Here is a 19,620-nt window from a genome sequence, read left to right as displayed (position 1 = left end):
TACAAATGAGTCTCCCACTCTACAATTTGGTCAAATGAATTTCCGAGTGGAGCCTGTCACTTTTAAATACCTGGGGATTAATATCTATAGATCAAACGCCGATACCATAGAATGTAATGTAGTTTGCACCATTAATTCGCTGCGCTCCCAGATTGCCTTTTGGACTTCGTTGCCTTTGACGGTGGCGGGCCGCTTGGCGGTATTTAAAATGGTTATGCTACCCCGCCTCCTTTATTACTTTGTGAACTTACCGGTGGTCCTGCTGGCTTGGACCTTTAAATTGCTTGATACGTTATCATCTTTGATATGGGGGGCGGGCAGGCATTGACTGGCGCTATCTAAACTGCAGCTGCCCAGTGCAGTAGGAGGCATGGGGGCGCCTGATTTTAAGACGTATTGCATAGCGGGACAATTACCGTGGCTGGCATATGGGTTGGCGGGTAAGAATCTATTTGAAATTGGGTACTCCTCGGAATTGTTAAAACGTGGGCTTCTTCAATCGTAGCTCTGTCCGGGTACACAGAAGCTACGTGATCCTCCGTACTTGTTGCATTACAGTATTGGGCACAGGCATAAAGGATAGCTAGGGTACCATTTCCGTACGCCCCGAATATACCCCTATCTGGACTGCCTACTAGGCGTGGGGTATTATCGATGATCCAAATACAGGGATGGACTCAGGAGGGGGTGGAGACAGTTGGGGATTTCTTTTTCGAGGGCCAACTGATGCCGCATGACGAGTTTGTGCGCGCCAATTCAGTGCCTGACACCTTGTTTCTTATGCATGCTGCTGTAGTACGTTTCATTAGAACTTATTGGTACACGGATCAAGCAGAACCCCCAACTTTTCAATTGCTGAGATCATTACACATTATGGGACATGGCCGATACTTGGTCCGCTGGCTTTACCGAGGCTTGAGTGAGCATTTGCATGTTCTACTGATACATCTTAGGCAGAAGTGGGACTTGATTTTGGGGCGGGACTTGGAAGATAGGGAATTGGCACAAATGCTAGAGCATCCCCGGTGAGTCTCGCGGAATTGCCGCTTAAAAACGATCCAGTTATTTATCCTACATAAAGCATATCTTGCCCCAGCAACGATACGAAAGATGTTCCCCACGGCGTCCGCGGTATGTCCGCGATGCAAGGCGCCTGAAGCTGATTTCCTACATATGATATGGTACTGTCCACTGCTGCGGGGGTTTTGGTCAGAGGTTATCCGGGGGCTGGAGGTGTTGACGGAGCGCACATCATGGGACACCATCGAGGCTTGCCTTTTGGGTTTATTCCCCCTCCTTCAGAAAGCAAAGTTGCTACGCAGATTTGCAGGGTTGGCTCTGATATTGGCAAAACGTATGATAACAAAACGCTGGAAGTCTACCCTAGCGCCGCGAGTGGTCACTTGGCGCGAAGAAGTGGGCAGATGGGCGGTAGCTGAACGGGAGGCTTTAAACCGAGAAGAATACATGGGACTGCAGAAGCGACCGCTTTCGCTGGACTGGGCACACCTAGTAGAACAATTCAAGGCGATGGAGGGAGTTGACCCCGTGGTATCGCAACACAGCCTGCATGAGAGTGGTGCAGTGGGTTAGGAACTGGCGGGCTCATGCCTGTCCATGCTCTACCTGGGTACCTCCGTTTCACTCCCTTATCCCTGGCTGAGTTTCTTACTCCTTCCCTCCCCTTTTATTCCTACTTCCTCTTACTCCCCTCCTTGTTCCCTTTCCCCTCCTCTCCTCCTCCCCCTCCCCTTGGTACATGCCCCTTGTTGGGGTTCTTAGACCTGACACACACCGGACGCAGGCACATCAGCGAGGTGTTTTGTCTAGATAGCGGCACTTACGTTACTTGTTTCATTGGGGTATTGTTTAGGGAGGGTTATATTGGGTGGGGGTGTGAAATGGGTACAGCACTGGATATCATTTATTAGAGTGGTTACTAACTGTTTGAATTTACAGTTTGTACACTTATGATGCAAGAAATGTTGAACTTTCTGTAAGGTCCTATTACTTTATGTATGCTTGGTACAACATGTAGACAAGATATCTACCAAATTGCTCTTTTGTAACATTTCCAAAACGCTTATAACTTACTGTGTACACCTGTGAACTATATGCAGTGCTCAATAAAAATATTTTCAACAAAAAAAAATACTGGTCTCCTGAGTAGTTGTTGTGTATGCCCAAGGTACGCCTAATCACCTTTTAACAGAGACATCCGTGGTGTTAGGGACAAATCTTCCTCAGCATAATAAGAAGCACCTATTTTTGCCTGTACGTTGTTCAAGCTTGAACCTTCAAAAGGATACCCCACTATAGTCATACACTCTCTGAATTCCATTCATTATAAAGGCGAACCAAATTAATATTCTTGCTAATTGCAAATCTTCTGTTACAACACACTTAACATTACATGGGCTACAAAATGGGGGTGGGGATGTCACCTTCGTGGTTGAGGCCCACGATGCGTATTGAATTGATGTATTCTACTCATGGGTCACTTTTCCAGCAACAGACGCTAACACAAACGTTTCACTATTCTGATGAAGCTGCCTTACCAGGCCAACACACAGCTTATAAAGATTTTAAAATACCTTAAACATATCAGGAACATCACAATTGGTTCCATGGTGCCCTACCACATACATTAAACAACATAAGACTGGGTCCCCTCAGTAAATGACAGGGCTACATGGCCAGCACTAGCCAGCTACACACCATTTATTTTCTAATTGTGCACTGCTTAATGCAGGTGATTTGCATGCTCTCTATGCTGGTCTAGTTAGACTATATAGACCCCTAATGCAGTTTGTTATGCGAACACCAACAACTGCCCTAGCAAGTACTGTTCAAGCTGTCCAGCCACAGTAAGTTGTGCCTGCGATTAGTCCCATAACTATTAATGCTATTATAGGTAAGAATCCCACCAGACGGGAGGAAATTCTGTTCTGGAGTGTACAATAAAAACAATCAGGTTAAAAGTAGTGTTTCCCGATATGGGACCCCACAATAAACAAAGAATTCTCACAATATGGTTGGAATGGTTCCCAGCATTGACAACTGTGCCATATACGGTACAGTTTTGCTACAATATATACCATAACTCATGTCACACCATCACTGTCACGCCTGCCGATTCCAGCCCCCGGATGAATACGTTCCCTGTCCAAGATGGCCGCTCCCGAGTGCGCAGGCGCAACACGGTCAGGCGAGTTGAAAAGCCTGACTTCCGGTTTACTCGGAGCTTCGCGTTCCAGTGGGGCTCCTCAGGCTGTTGCGATACTTACCCTCAACGTTCTGAGTTCCTGGACTACATCGGTAGTCGCTTTGTTCCCGTGTTCTTTGCCCAACCACTTAAGAGGATTCCGCGGTTGCTTCATTTTTTCACCGCAGCCCTCTCTGTCAGAGCTCTGACACCCGAGCCTGTTTCCTCCCGCTCGGGGGCTTCTTTTTGTTTCGCGCCGCTTGGCGCCTTGTTCCTTTGCTCTGTCGAGCATTATACAGCAGGCAGCAGTGTACTCCGCCCACCTTACCGAACCTTGTCCCGTGGGCCGGCCGGGTTTAACTGCTCCTGCTCCACTGTCATTCCACGCGTCCTTCCCTGTTCCTTTCCTTGTCTGCCCTATCCTCCAGAGACCCGCTTTCCTTCGTTTCCTGACTCGGAGAGCTGGCCAGATTCACTACAGCGGGCAGTCCGGACTACATCCAAGGCTCCTCTCTTCACATCCCAAGGTACTGTGCCGGGGGAGCACTGAGGGAGGGGGTGTCAGTTCCCATATAACGAGCATTTCATCCTTATCTTGTTCCCTTTATGGTTCCGTAGATCCAAACAAAAGGTGTGTCTCACATAGTACCAGGGGCAGTTCCAGTAAACTTCTTAGGATTCCCTTCACAACCATTCCAGTTCCACCGCTAGGTAGGCGAGCCTCCTGCTGGTTAGCAAGGACAGGTGGGAGGGGGCTTTTAGGTACATTCACATCACTTCCCTCTATTATTATATGTTCTTTGTGCCTTTTTCAGACTTCCGCTCTCTAAGGACCACAGTGACGAGAAAGAAGGCAGTTCTCTGGATGCTAACCTCCTTTCCTTGTTTTGTCTCCCCTCTTTCCCTTCTTACCCGTGTGTTCTAGGGTTTGATAGCCACACGGTGTGAGAAGGGACGGTTGGGAATTAGCCTCTGCATCTAGCAACAGCAGCGTGGGGACTCGGTGGCGCTCCTGCAGAATCCCTTCCGGTAAGATCCTGACAGAACGCGAAGCCCTAGTGGTTTGTTCTGCCCGGGCGCCATGGACTTACCTCAGGTTACAGTAGCAGACTTAGCTAATATGATAGGGAATTTGCAGTTAGAGACACAGGCCTTGACCGCTCGAGTAAATACACTACAGAGAGAGAGGCCTGGGGAGGGCGGTGCTAGGGGCTCAGCGCAGGTCATACACGTAACTACTCCTCCGTCCATTCCTCTTGCTCCACCCGAAAGATTTTCAGGAGACTCTACAAAATGTGCCACCTTTATTGGTCAGTGTCAACTACAATTCACATGTAAAGCGCACTGTTTTCCTACAGACCAGGCAAAGGTGGCTTTTATGATTTCTTATCTAGGTGGTTCAGCTGCAAAATGGGCGATTCCGTTGATAGAACGGGACGACCCTTTATTACAGGACTATAGGGCATTCCAAAGAGAATTCGAAAAGCTTTTCGACAAACACACTTATACGCAGTCTGCAGATACCGAGTTACTAGCTCTCAAACAAGGGACAACAGATTTGATTACCTATATCACCTCATTTCAGAGGTTAGTGGTTGAAGCTGAATGGCCAGAGGAAAAACGCAGTACTTTGTTTTATCGGGGCCTTAGAGACGACATCAAAGATTCCCTATCGCAGATTGTAGATCTCCCCAGGGATTGTAAAGAACTTATAGACTTAGTGGTCAAAATAGATCATCGTCTTCAAGAACGAAAGAGGGAAAAAGGGAGACCCGAGAGTAGAACAGTGATTTTTCGAGAGAAAAGAACAGAAACCGCTTCTGCAGCTGACGAAGTGGAACCTATGCAGATAGGGACATTACGTGGTCCTTTAACCCCTGAAGAAAGACGCAGAAGGCGCGACAATCAGCTTTGTCTCTATTGTGGGAAGGCGGGTCATTTTCTCAGACTGTCCTACCAAACCGGTGGTAACCAAGAAGTCGGAAAACTAGAAAACCCGGGGCCTAGTGAGACCAGGACTCCGGGTTATTCTGGTTTAAGCGTCTCTTCAGCAAACCCCAGTATGGCTCACCCCAGTCATTTTTTTGTCTCCGCTGAATTAATTTGGGAACAAGGAAAGACAGGGATTCAAATTATGATAGATTCGGGCGCTTCAGGGAATTTTGTAGATAAGAATTGGGCCCAGGAACATTTTATTCAGGCTTATGACAAAGGTTACGTAGAAAATGTCACCACGATCGATGGAAGCATCTTAAAATCAGGTCCCATCACACATCAGACGGAGGCCATACAAGTCCTCTTAGAGCCTAATCATGCAGAGCTGATAGAATTTGACTTGATCCAATCCCCTCAGTTCCCGGTCTTGTTGGGCCTCCCTTGGTTGAGGTTGCATAACCCATTGATAGATTGGAAAAAAGCAACAATCCAGTTCCGACCTGAATACTGTTTGGCTCATACGGTAATGTCTAGTCAGGTCAGCGAGATACCAAGGGTTGAGGAAGAGAACTCGTTACCACAGGAATATCAAGATTTGAAAGCCATTTTTAACGAGGAAGAGGCCACCAGTCTTCCCCCTCACCGACCATATGATTGTCGGATTGATCTACAGAACGGAGCTAAAATACCCTGTAGCAGGGTTTACTCCCTCACGGAGAAAGAAAACCTGTATTTGAGAGAATATCTGGATTCCATGCTGGCCATGGGGTTTATACGTCCTTCCCGCTCCCCAGCCTCATCTTCGCTGTTTTTCATACCGAAGCGGGAAGGGGGCTTGCGCTGTTGCATCGACTATAGGTCTTTGAACAAAATCACGATTAAAAACAGGTATCCTCTTCCGCTCATCTCTTTGCTCCTTGATCAAGTGAGAAATGCCCAAATCTTTACTAAACTAGATTTACGGGGTGCATATCACTTGGTTAGGGTAGTAGAGGGAGATGAGTGGAAGACGGCCTTTTGTACAAAATATGGCCTCTATGAGTATGTTGTAATGCCCTTTGGGCTGTGTAATGCCCCCTCAGCATTTCAATTTTTCATAAATGAGGTACTTAAGGAAATGCTGGAGGTCTCCGTCATTGCCTATATTGATGACTTGCTAATCTATTCCTCTTCCCCGCAAGAACACGTACACCAAGTCAGAAATGTGTTACAGCGACTACGGGACAACCACCTATACTGCAAACTTGAGAAATGTATGTTTCATGTCCAGGCGGTCCCCTTTTTGGGCTTCATTATATCACCAACAGGGTTGAGTATGGATGCCCAAAAGGTTGAAGCCATCCACCGTTGGTCCACTCCTCAAAAGGTGAAAGACATTCAAAGTTTCCTCGGCTTCGCCAATTTTTATAGGCGTTTTATCTCGGGCTTCTCCAAAACGATAGCGCCTATTACCAAACTGTTGAAAAAAGGGGTTCCCTTTTTATGGACAACAGAAGCCGAGACAGCGTTTCAAACACTAAAGACAGCTTTTACACAAGCTCCAGTACTCCAACACCCGGATCCCAGGTATCCGTTCATAGTGGAGGCGGATGCATCGCAGGCCGCGGTGGGTGGGGTGCTATCCCAGGCAGATCACATTACGGGCGAATTACATCCAGTTGCATTCTTTTCCCATAAATTCACACCCGCGGAACTAAACTATGCTGTTGGAGACAAAGAACTGTTAGCCATTAAGAAGGCTTTTGAGGAGTGGCGTCAGTACCTGTTAGGAGCCAGACATACCGTTATGCTATTCACAGATCACCGTAACTTGCAATTTCTAAAATCAGCCAAGGCCCTATCCATGAGGCAATTGCGGTGGGCCCAATTCTTTAGTGAATATGATTTCACTATTCAATACCGAGCAGGCAGACAGAATGGTAAAGCCGATGCGTTATCTCGGTTAGGATTTGAGATGCCAGAAGAACCGGTAGATCCACCCCACATCATACCACAGAATAGAATAGTGGGAGGACTTTCAGAGGAGGATTTCTGCACTAAAGTAAGGACAGAGCAACAGACAGTGAGCGGTCAAGAAATGGTAGATTCAGTTGAACACATTACAAGGGAAGGAAATGCTGGAGGTCTCCGTCATTGCCTATATTGATGACTTGCTAATCTATTCCTCTTCCCCGCAAGAACACGTACACCACGTCGGAAATGTGTTACAGCGACTACGGGACAACCACCTATACTGCAAACTTGAGAAATGTATGTTTCATGTCCAGGCGGTCCCCTTTTTGGGCTTCATTATATCACCAACAGGGTTGAGTATGGATGCCCAAAAGGTTGAAGCCATCCACCGTTGGTCCACTCCTCAAAAGGTGAAAGACATTCAAAGTTTCCTCGGCTTCGCCAATTTTTATAGGCGTTTTATCTCGGGCTTCTCCAAAACGATAGCGCCTATTACCAAACTGTTGAAAAAAGGGGTTCCCATTTTATGGACAACAGAAGCCGAGACAGCGTTTCAAACACTAAAGACAGCTTTTACACAAGCTCCAGTACTCCAACATCCGGATCCCAGGTATCCGTTCATAGTGGAGGCGGATGCATCGCAGGCCGCGGTGGGTGGGGTGCTATCCCAGGCAGATCACATTACGGGCGAATTACATCCAGTTGCATTCTTTTCCCATAAATTCACACCCGCGGAACTAAACTATGCTGTTGGAGACAAAGAACTGTTAGCCATTAAGAAGGCTTTTGAGGAGTGGCGTCAGTACCTGTTAGGAGCCAGACATACCGTTATGGTATTCACAGATCACCGTAACTTGCAATTTCTAAAATCAGCCAAGGCCCTATCCATGAGGCAATTGCGGTGGGCCCAATTCTTTAGTGAATATGATTTCACTATTCAATACCGAGCAGGCAGACAGAATGGTAAAGCCGATGCGTTATCTCGGTTAGGATTTGAGATGCCAGAAGAACCGGTAGATCCACCCCACATCATACCACAGAATAGAATAGTGGGAGGACTTTCAGAGGAGGATTTCTGCACTAAAGTAAGGACAGAGCAACAGACAGTGAGCGGTCAAGAAATGGTAGATTCAGTTGAACACATTACAAGGGAAGGGTTCCTGTATGTGCAGGAAGGCCTGGTTCTTCCTACTTTGGACTTGCAAAGACAGGCTCTGGAATGGTGTCATGCTCACCCTCTGGCCGGACACCCTGGGATAAAGAAGACTATCGCCACAGTAAGAAGGTGGTTTTGGTGGCCCAATCTGGGAAAGGTCGTAGAACTGTTTGTGAAGACCTGTCACGTGTGTGCCCAAAGTAAGACATCCAGACAGAGGCCCATGGGGTTACTCCAACCTCTCCCTACGCCCCCGATGCCGTGGCACACAGTGTCCATGGACTTCGTAGTGGAATTACCTCTCACAACCAGTGGCCACACCACATTATTGGTGGTAGTAGACCTATTCACTAAAATGGACCATTTTGTTCCATTACAAGGCCTCCCTACGGCGGCTGAACTAGCTACAGTATTCCTCCATCACGTAGTCAGGTTACACGGGTTTCCCCCCGTGGTCATCTCAGACAGAGGCGCTCAGTTTGTTTCCCGGTTTTGGAGGAAACTGTGCTCCCTGCTACAGATAGAAGTCAGATTGTCCTCTAGTCATCATCCCCAAACCGATGGCCAGACCGAGAGGGTAAACCAGTGTTTTGAACAATACATAAGAAGCCAGTCGCTACACTCTAGAACAGAATGGGACAAGATGGTATGGATAGCGGAGTATGCATACAATAACAGTCAACATGCATCCACAAGAAACACACCCTTCTACTGTTCTTACGGTTTCCACCCAAAAACCCTTCCCTCAGTAACCGTCTCGGACTGTGTCGTCCCAGCGGTCAGTGACTTCATTCATAACATTCAAGATATACACAAGGTTACGCGGGATAATCTAGACCAGGCTAAGGCACAGTATAAAAGAGGGGCGGATACACACAGACAGACAGAACCTTTGTATCAACTCGGGGATGAGGTATGGCTATCATCAAAATATATACCTTTAAAGGGTCCTTGTAAATTCAAACCTAAGTTCCTTGGGCCTTACAAGATCAAAAGAGTAATCAACCCAGTAGCTATGGAACTGCACTTGCCAGTGTCATTCAAGGTACACCCTGTCTTTCATGTTTCGTTGTTAAAGCCCATGGAACCTGAGACCCGGCTTCCCCCAAAACCTGCTCCGGTATCCGTAGAGGAAGATGATGAATACGAAGTAGAAGCCATTATCGATTCTCGAAGAAACAGACGGCGATTACAGTATCTGATACACTGGAAAGGCTACGGTATAGAGGAACGTACGTGGGAACCCGCTAGTCAAGTCCACGCCCCTCGATTGATCCGTCTCTTCCATAGACGTCATCCTCACAAGCCCAAACCTGTGGGAGGGGTTCTAGGGGGAGTATACTGTCACGACTGCCGATTCCAGCCCCCGGATGAATACGTTCCCTGTCCAAGATGGCCGCTCCCGAGTGCGCAGGCGCAACATGGTCAGGCGAGTTGAAAAGCCTGACTTCCGGTTTACTCGGAGCTTCGCGTTCCAGTGGGGCTCCTCAGGCTGTTGCGATACTTACCCTCAACGTTCTGAGTTCCTGGACTACATCGGTAGTCGCTTTGTTCCCGTGTCCTTTGCCCAACCACTTAAGAGGATTCCGCGGTTGCTTCATTTTTTCACCGCAGCCCTCTCTGTCAGAGCTCTGACACCCGAGCCTGTTTCCTCCCGCTCGGGGGCTCCTTTTTGTTTCGCGCCGCTTGGCGCCTTGTTCCTTTGCTCTGTCGAGCATTATACAGCAGGCAGCAGTGTACTCCGCCCACCTTACCGGACCTTGTCCCGTGGGCCGGCCGGGTTTAACTGCTCCTGCTCCACTGTCATTCAACGCGTCCTTCCCTGTTCCTTTCCTTGTCTGCCCTATCCTCCAGAGACCCGCTTTCCTTCGTTTCGGAGAGCTGGCCAGATTCACTACAGCGGGCAGTCCGGACTACATCCAAGGCTCCTCTCTTCACATCCCAAGGTACTGTGCCGGGGGAGCACTGAGGGAGGGGGTGTCAGTTCCCATATAACGAGCATTTCATCCTTATCTTGTTCCCTTTATGGTTCCGTAGATCCAAACAAAAGGTGTGTCTCACATAGTACCAGGGGCAGTTCCAGTAAACTTCTTAGGATTCCCTTCACAACCATTCCAGTTCCACCGCTAGGTAGGCGAGCCTCCTGCTGGTTAGCAAGGACAGGTGGGAGGGGGCTTTTAGGTACATTCACATCACTTCCCTCTATTATCATATGTTCTTTGTGCCTTTTTCAGACTTCCGCTCTCTAAGGACCACAGTGACGAGAAAGAAGGCAGTTCTCTGGATGCTACCCTCCTTTCCTTGTTTTGTCTCCCCTCTTTCCCTTCTTACCCGTGTGTTCTAGGGTTTGATAGCCACACGGTGTGAGAAGGGACGGTTGGGAATTAGCCTCTGCATCTAGCAACAGCAGCGTGGGGACTCGGTGGCGCTCCTGCAGAATCCCTTCCGGTAAGATCCTGACAATCACTAGCTGTTTTGCCTGAAGTACTAAACCAGATTCAAAATGAATACGGAGCAGCCCCTGTCCTGGATTTGGGGATGAAATTAATTGGCAATTTTGCCACAGTATCCTCAATTATATTAAGTAACATTAAAGGGGGGGCGCTAGGTGGCGCCAAACCAAGATGGCCGCGCGGCAGTGAGGCTCTCGCCAGACCGGGCACTTCAACTATCCTTAAAGGCATCCTGAACGTAATGTACCGTATTTAACCCTCACCACTGGGACCATGAATGTTTGCTGAACGCAGCGGTGCCAGAAGCGTTGCCATCACCCGCAAGGCGGTGGAGATATCGGCGGCGGTTCCCCTGAGCGGTGTGGCCTGCCGCGTTGTGGCCTGTGAGTGGGCGGCAGCGGCCCGCTAGGAAAATCCGGGGATTTTGCGGCCTTCGCGACGGGACGGAGCTGTTGACCCATAGAGGACTCCGGGGCGCCGGTGGGAGCGCGGAGGACACCGCAGCGACGACGGCGCTTGCAGTGCCCTAGCGGAAAGCGAATCCTGGGGATTGGAAGGTGAGGCAGCGTGGACGGCCGAGGCCCGTAGATTACGACTGCTTTGCCCCGATACTTCATCAGAGACGCTGGCGTGGCCTGGGTGCTGCCGTGCTCTCCCCGCTACCGTATCGGCCCTCTGGGAGTGCGGCCTGGCCGTGTGTAGTTGCCTTCTCGCCTGGCTGCCCTGGCCCCCCCCCGGGTGGTGTGAATACATCTCCCGCGGCCTGCCCGGGGACGGAGAGGGGTGCCCCACGCGACTCCAGTGCTGGGCGGCCTACCAGACCGGGAGCCGGTGTTTGACAGCTGTCCTGCCTGCTCCGGAGCAATAGCGGAGCCTGAAGACTTCGGCTGTACGTGGACCCGGGGGGAGATTGGCGCCCCCCCTCGGGGCAGCTTCCCTGGCTTGCTGTTGCCGCGGGCGGCTGGGCCACGGTTGGGCCTGCGGGGCGCTGCCTCCGTCCTCCTGACGCCGGGGGAGACTGGCCTCTTAGCCTGCAGGGGAGTTGTGGGGTGGGGTTCCTCTGCAGCTCCCTGCCGGACACAGCATCGCCGCCCCCAGGGCGATTGGCCCGGGGCACACGGCCACACCGCCACTGGCTGGGAGCCGGGGCGCGGCTCATCACGGGACTCTGGGACGACGCTGCCTGCCGGATAGGTGGCGGGTAATTGGACTGCTACGGCCGGCGGGGGGGTGTGGGCCCCACAGGTGACACTCCTCACTATTCGGCTGGGAGTTGCGGTTGCCTTGGCGCCTGTTCGACTGCCTTCGCGTTGCGGTGGCTGGGCTCGCCTGGGCCTGACTGCTACGAGCCGCTGCCGCCCGACGACCGTGTAGGTGCCACGCAAACAGCGCCCGCCGCACTCCTTCCTGGGTCCCTCGCCTCCGGACCGGCTGGTGCCCGCCTCGGATCGAGTGCCCCTACTGCCGTCCGGGCTCCCACCTCGGTCTGGGGTCCGGGGAGGTCGGGCCGCGCCATGGGCCGCAGCGACACTAGGCAGTCCAAACTGCCGTTCGAGGCCAAGAAGAACCCCACGATGGCGCCGGTGCCGGAGGGCGGCCCTACCGCCTCTGGAGACACGGACAAAGACTGGAAGTCCCTATTATTGAGCATGGAGCACAGCCTGTCATCCATAGACTCAAAGATAGACACCATTAATACCCGATTGGACAGTGTTGTTGCTAAGCTGGACCAACACGATACTCGTATTAAGGAGACGGAGGACAGGATCTCTACCTTGGAGGACGGAGCCACTTCTACCGGCGGGCGGGTGACCCAGATGGACAGGCTACTCAAAATAATCGCGGAAAAGAATAAGGATTTAGAAGCTAGATCCCGCCGCAATAACATCCGCATTCTGGGCCTTGCGGAGTCCACCAACACTGGGAAAATGGAGGTCTTTGTTGAGAATCTTGTTATTGAACTATTTGGGAAAGACTCCTTCTCCCCCCACCTCATCGTGGAAAGAGCCCATAGATCCTTAGCGGCCCGTCCTCCCCCTGGTGCTCAGCCGCGCCACATCATTGCGCGCTTCCTTAATTACAGAGACCGGGACGTGGTGTTGAGGCGCGCAAGGGAGATTGGCACAGTAGTGTACGGCAACACCACACTATCCTTCTTCCCCGACTTCAAGGCATCGGTGCAGGAGGCCAGACGGAAATTTGCCAGGGTTAAAAAGAAACTACAGACCCTGGAGATTTCCTACGCCATGCTCTACCCTGCGAAATTAAAAATTTCTCATCAAGGCAAGCAACATTTTTTCCAAACTCCGCAGCAGGTGGACGACTTCCTCAAGCAGCACAAGCGGGACCTGGCCGGAGCTGGGGCGGACAGGCGGCGCTCTGGGTCATCTTCGCCAATGGCACAGCAGGAGTGAACATGCCAGGGAGGCGCGCCGGACTCGGGCGGCCGCTGCTGCTGATCTTGTTCGGCCGAACTAATGCATAGCCCGGTGAGGTACTTCATATGTTTGTGTCTGCTATTACTTGACTTGGTATATATGACAATTTGTGCTCGGTCACCCACCTCCGTCCCGCACTGCGGCTCTGGATGTCTATCTGGTCCCTTGTGGGTGCAAGTAGGGAGGTGGTTGGCAGGTTGGGCGCCCCTAGACATTGTTCCCCGATGGGCGAGCCCCAGAACGCCCCCTCTCTTAGTAGGATGGGGACATCTGTTACACTTTCTATGTTTTTGGGGATTGTATTGTTTGGGAAGGGGGGGGAAGGGAGGAACCTGTGTACCCGGATAGTTGGGGTTGCCGGTGTGGGAGGGGGCACAATCCGACTCTTTCCAGGGGTCTGTGACTCACCAGTAACATGCATATGGAGTTGGGTTGGGGAAGCGGTTATTAGAGGGGTATGTTTTTTTAGTGATACTGAGTGCTGTGCGACTTTACATGCCATGCATATATGCCACGTATATCTTTGTCTGGGTAAATGGGAGACGTAGCTGACGCGCGACCGACTTTGCAATTTCAGCTGGTGTCCTGGAACGTACGCGGGTTGAATAACCCGAGAAAGAAGAGACAAATCCTAGGGTACCTGGACAGGCAGGGGGTATCGATAGCCATGCTTCAGGAGACGCATCTGAGGCCGGAGGGGACCCCCTTGTTCGCATCCCGCTGGGCTACTTGTAGGGTGTTCTCATCCTATTCGAATTATGCTAGAGGTGTGACCATTTTGGTGAGGCGGGGGATGGGGTTTATACCTGCGGGTACCGAGGTGGACTCTGGTGGGAGGTACTGTTTGATCTGGGGGAAATTGCACTCACACACAATACTTTTTGCATGCTACTATGGCCCCAACACTGACGACCCGTCCACGTTTCTTACACTGTGGGGTAAAATACAAACCCTGGGTATATCTCATGTCATATTAGGGGGCGATTTCAACACTGCGCTCATACCTGCGATGGACAGATCACACCCGCAGCCGTCGCACTACACATATACTCAACGCACGCTGTTAGGCATAGTGGACGAGCACCATCTGGTCGACGCATGGAGGTACTCACACCCCTCGCTCAGGCAGGGCACTCATTCCTCTGCAGTACACTCCACATGGGCACGTATTGACTACATATTTTTATCGGCGGGTCTCTCCCCTTGGGTGGCTCGGACGCTCCATCTTGCTCGCACATTCTCGGACCACTCACCAGTCTTACTTTCCCTGCGCATTCCTGTCGACGTGTCCCCGTACTTGAGCTGGCGCCTCACAGATTCGGCCTTCAGGGCGGAACTGGAGCAAGACATTCAAGATTTTTTTGAGCGTAATGTGGACTCAGTGTCCAGTCTTACCACGGTCTGGGAAGCATTCAAGGTCACCGTGAGGGGGTGGTGTATAGCTAAAGGGGGAGGGGTCCTTAGATCTTTGCGCGGAGATTTGCGCAAACTGGAGACTGAGATACGGCACTTGGAACACGAGATGACACCGCACACACGGGGGCAGGTAGTTGCGGCACAGCTTAGAAAGAAACTGAGTGAATATACTGAAGCTGCTGATAAAGAGAGCAAGTTCCTAGGGAAACCTTTCGTTGCGCGGGTATATGGCGAGGGTGATAGACCCGGCAGGGCATTAGCCTCCGCTGTCCGGCCCCCTAGGTACCGAAACTATGTGGCCTCCTTGTTAGACGAACGCGGCGTCCCACAGCGAGACCTCCCGGATCAGCTTCGTGTCCTCACTGACCACTACGCCAGGCTCTACACCTCCCACAGGACGACACCGATCAATCTACATGAGTATCTGGACGACACTGCTATTGCCTGGTTAGGCACGTCACAGCAGAAATTCCTACATCATGAAATCGAATTGGACGAAATAAAAGACGCCATCATGTCCATGACCTCCGGTAAGGCACCGGGATCGGATGGATTGCCGATCGACTTTTTGCATACCAATCATTTTTATTGATTTTCGTAGCATCATTATCAGTGCTGCCGATCGACTTTTACAAAGCTTTCCTTCATGTCCTGGCCCCTATACTGAAACACGTGTATTACACTGCACTAGAGGAGGGAACCTTGCCGGCTACGATGCGCGAAGCCCTTATAACATCTTTGTTGAAACCGGGGACGCCGCCAGAGCAGTGTGACTCGTACAGACCTCTTTCTTTGCTGAATACGGATATTACAATTTTGGCGAAGGTACTGGCTACACGCCTTAATCTCCTGATGGAGCGTCTGGTCCTCCCGGATCAGGCTGGGTTCGTCCCTAATCGCGCGACAGCACCTAATCTGCGCACATTGCAGGCCGTGCTGCAGGATATCGACCCACAAAGTGAGGCAGCTGCGGTTTTCCTGGACGCCACTAAGGCGTTCGATTCCCTGGAGTGGGATTACCTGTTGGCATTGCTTGAGCGGATGGGTATTCCGTTCAGCTTCTTGAGCTGGATCCGGATGCTGTACAACCGGCCCCAGGCTGCGGTTCTGCTCAATGGTGCCCGCTCTGCCCCCTTTATCATCCGCAGAGGTACAAGGCAGGGGTGCCCTCTCTCCCCTGTTTTGTTCGTAATCGCTATTGAACCTTTGGCGGCCAAACTCCGGCAGCATCACAACCACCGCTCCCTTATCTATCCAGAACGCCAGCTACTTATTGCACTGTATGCGGATGACATGACTCTCTACGTGCATAAGCCACAAGAAAACCTGAACCCCTTGCTGGGCGAAATAACTAAATTTGGTGCCATAGCGGGGATTCAAATAAACTGGGCGAAGTCGGCCTTGTTCCCCTTGATGGATCGGACCTTGCAGTTCCCTCTAGACTACCCCTTGGTGTGGGAGTCGGAGGAGATAAAGTACCTGGGCATCAGAGTGGCCAGAAACCGGGAGGTCCTTATCAGAGCTAATTACGGGACGGTCCTTGACAAAATTACTGATAACGTCACTAAATGGATCCATCTCCCGCTGTCCATGGCAGGGCGTATTTCCCTGATTAAGATGGTGGTTCTTCCCAAGTTGTTGTACCTTTTTACCAACATACCATACAGCCCAGGTTCTTGTTTCTTCCGGGCCCTCAACTCCCAAATGTCGCGCCTTATCTGGGGCGGAAACAGGCCAGAATCGGGATGCAGACTCTTATGTTGCCTTACTGCCAGGCAGTAGAAGATGGGTATATGAGGCCCGAGCAACCTTCCTGATATCTATATTCAGAAGTCCGAACTGGTGATCGCGACCCCACCACGGTTGACTGCACGGTAAGGGCCTGGACACGCATTGCGGAACATATTGAGGTTAAGTACCTCTATTCCCCTCGTATGGTCCTAGCGCACGACCCCAGATTGAGTGTTACCCGCGAGGAAATTGGTCGCAAAATGCTTACAAGGCTCGCGATTCACACGTGGGGTGACCTATACCACCAGGGGAGCTTTCGCACGGCGGCGCACTTCTTTGGCGAGAATTCTCCGTTGGTAATGGATACGTTTCTTTATGTGCGGCTGCGGCAAAATATCAAAGCGGTCACGCCTAATTTCCCGGATGAGCCGGACGTCTTGGCGCCTCTTCATGCTCTGCTACAGGCCGAAACCCCGAAACACGTGGTCTCCATGTTACATACACATGCGCAGGCGGCTCCGTCGCCCCCCTCCCTCAGAGCGCGTGCGGACTGGGACAGGGATCTGGGAGCTCCAATGTCGGAGGAACAGTGGGAGGAGAGTTGTTCTCATACTACTGCAGTGACAGGCAATGCACGACTTAGATTGGTTCATTTTAAATTTTTGCACCGTCTCTACTATACCCCTGCCAAACTGTACCGTTTCGGACTCAGGGATGACGACCGCTGTATGAGATGCAGGAGAACAGGCGCGGACTTCATGCATTTGGCATGGACATGCCCGGCCGTGGCCACTTATTGGGTGGAGGTCTTCAAGGCACTTTCTGAAATGATCGGAGTGGTCACCTCGCCCTGCCCTGAGATTGCCCTGCTGGGTCTTTCAGACCCGGCGATAAAGGCACATCGGAAATTTTTTGCGCTGGGACTCCTGTTGGCGAAGCGCCACGTGGCGTGCAGGTGGGGACGGGGGAGAGCGCCCAAATTCAAGATTTGGCTGACTACGATGTCCACATGGCAGGAACGTCTTCACAATTATGCGGACTTCTTACCTCCCAAGTCGCGGCCCAAGGACCTTTGGGGACCCCTCATTACATACCTCATGCGGGCTCAGAGCGGGGGCGAATCCGAGGTGGGCGGGAGTGGGGACACAGATGGGGCCAGCCCACCCAACGCGTTTTGTCCTGCATCTACTCCTCGGCATACGGCAACGGATTGACCCCCCCGCCCCTTTTGTTCCTTCCCTCCACACGTATAACATATAAGACGCTCCCTGTCCGCCCAGACTGGGTACGCGCTTCCTGGCGTAATTGCACTCCTCACGCTGGCTACACAGGCGGGGGGGGGGGGTGGTGGGTCAGCCTTTTTCCTGGATTTTGGATAAAATAAACCCGGCCTTCCTATCACCCATGTTGCGTGGCATTGACGGTTGCAGCACCAGTTCACACTTTCTAATCGTATCAAAGCTATCTCCTCCCAGGTCATTGGCTGGGTCAGCACAGTGCCGAGCATCATCACCCCGGGCTTACTGTGTATGGTGGACACGCACTGGGAGAGTACAGTTATTATTTGAGTTAATGGTTGGTTATAAAAGATGAAAAGAAACCTCAAGTATCCAATGTCCGATTATACCTTGCTGATAAAACTGCTAACGTGTGCATCCTTCCACAGCTTTGGTAGCTTTACTCCGCGGCCGGCCCATGTGGGTTGTAGGCGACATGCTGTGTTAATAAGTTGCTCCTTACTAGCAAGTACTACATGTCTATGTAACTGCATGCTGTTGCTGCCGGCCTGGTAACCAAGGTTGTAGGCGAGAAGCTGTGTACTGTTAGTTGCTGACCAATAAAGGTTTTGCGAAAAACAAAAAAAAGTAACATTGAAGGAGAAGCAGCAGCATTGGCGATACGTCAGCGTCGCGGCAGAGGACCAGGTGCACGAGTTACCAAAAGTTATTGCGGACACCTATACTTCTACAGGTCACAATATTTTGGGGGCAGACAAAATGAGCCACAGCTTAAGGGTAGTTCTGATAAGGATAGTACCAAGCAAGCATTAGAGTCTTAAAACAGCGGATAGGTATCAGTACACTGATACACGTCCTTCTTCTTCCTTTCAGGACTCAGACAAACGATCGGAGAGAGGGGGACGATCAGACAAGAAGAGTATGTTAAACCGAAAAAGGACTCAATGATCGTCTGACAGCATAAAAAAGGGAAACTTCCACAGCAAAGACCTCAATTCTAGAAAAAGAAGGTTGCTGGAATTTGGCAAAATATGCCACACAAATTGAGAACTCTTCTTCAGAACAAGACGTAGGCAGTGACTCTGCTTGACAGCGTGGCAGAGGTCACTATAGTTTACCAGAATCTTCAAGAGTTTCTGGATGCGATACAACTACCGACTTTATAGAAGTTGAAACTCTAGATCAATGAGTCAGCCCTCCAGACAGACTTTCCAAATTAAACATACAAATTTAGGGTTACTTACAGCAAACTACATGGGTAATATTCTGGGGAAATGAAAAACTTAGTTATGACATTCTCTTAGCGGAGGTCGATATGCTACCAGAGTTTGTAAAAGCAGCCCCTCAAGGAGAGGAGGTAATTTTTCCATCTTTCTCAGTGTTTGTCTCCAAAGATGCTAAACAAGTATATGCAGAATAATGGGCTATTGCACAAGCCCAGGCTTTATACCGCAACCATGTTCGCTGGGATAAGGAGTCACCTTAGCACCTTATACCCATAATGTCCAGTCCACAAAGTGCAACTACAATACCCAATTAAACATGAAGGGAAATTCTCCCACAACTTGAGTACCAGGGAATTATTGCATAGTCTTAGACTACAAGCATTTAAACCGTCATACACCCACATTTGCAATACAAAATTCACAACGTAGGGCTCTAATGCACAATATTGTCCGTAAAAAATACAAACAACCTTGGATATTTCCAACGGTTTTCCTGCCAAAACATAGTGCCTTAAAGCGTAGATTTGACAGCATTTTCCACACTCGGCTCTCAATATCACTTTTGCAGACTCCCTCAAAGGCATAAGAATAGTCCTGGACTGTTTGCTGCCCGAGTGATGTCAATTCTACATGACATTGACGCAGAAGCATTGTCCTATGTTGATGACATATATCTGAGGGATCATGACTTGAACACACATTTAGCCAGAATAGATTGCATAGTATTAGGATTTGCTGATCATGGCTATAAATTCAATTGTAAGAAAACAAAAATTGCCTTTCTCAGTGTCCTATTCTTAGGATATGAGCTTTAAAATAAGGGTAAGAGGCTGTCACCGCATTTCCCAGAGAAATGTGCTTTTACAACC

At 50.5% G+C, this 19,620-nt stretch overlaps 1 protein-coding gene across 1 annotated transcript in view; it reads right to left on the bottom strand.

The window, feature by feature from the left end:
• ERCC2 (ERCC excision repair 2, TFIIH core complex helicase subunit) overlaps positions 1-19,620 on the bottom strand; it is a 1,160,844-nt gene that overhangs the window by 927,196 nt on the left and 214,028 nt on the right. The gene's annotated exons all lie outside the window — the stretch shown is intronic.

The sequence above is a fragment of the Triturus cristatus genome, chromosome 9, assembly GCF_964204655.1.
Source record: "Triturus cristatus chromosome 9, aTriCri1.1, whole genome shotgun sequence".
Taxonomy (NCBI): domain Eukaryota; kingdom Metazoa; phylum Chordata; class Amphibia; order Caudata; family Salamandridae; genus Triturus; species Triturus cristatus.
This window is presented reverse-complemented; position numbering and strand designations above follow the sequence as displayed.